Genomic DNA, 278 nt, shown 5'->3' with positions numbered 1-278 from the left:
GAGGGGAAAGGAAGAAAACCCGAAGGGGCCCAGAAGGACGGGGAGCCAAGCGCTTGGAGAGAGGAAGGAGCGAGGGGAAGAGGAGAGGAGGAGGCGGGAGATGGAGGAAGAGAAGGAGAGCAAGCAAAAGGAGATGGAGGAGAGGAAGAACCGAGGGAAAGACAAGAAAAAGCTCGAAGGAAAGAGCAAGTCCAATAAACACCAATGAGCACGTCCTACATTGTACACATTGGGTAAAAAGATCTTTGAAAATAATGTTAAAAATGAATACAAGTAAA

The sequence above is a fragment of the Penaeus monodon genome, chromosome 22 (assembly GCF_015228065.2).
Source record: "Penaeus monodon isolate SGIC_2016 chromosome 22, NSTDA_Pmon_1, whole genome shotgun sequence".
In the NCBI taxonomy this organism is placed as follows: domain Eukaryota; kingdom Metazoa; phylum Arthropoda; class Malacostraca; order Decapoda; family Penaeidae; genus Penaeus; species Penaeus monodon.
This window is presented reverse-complemented; position numbering follows the sequence as displayed.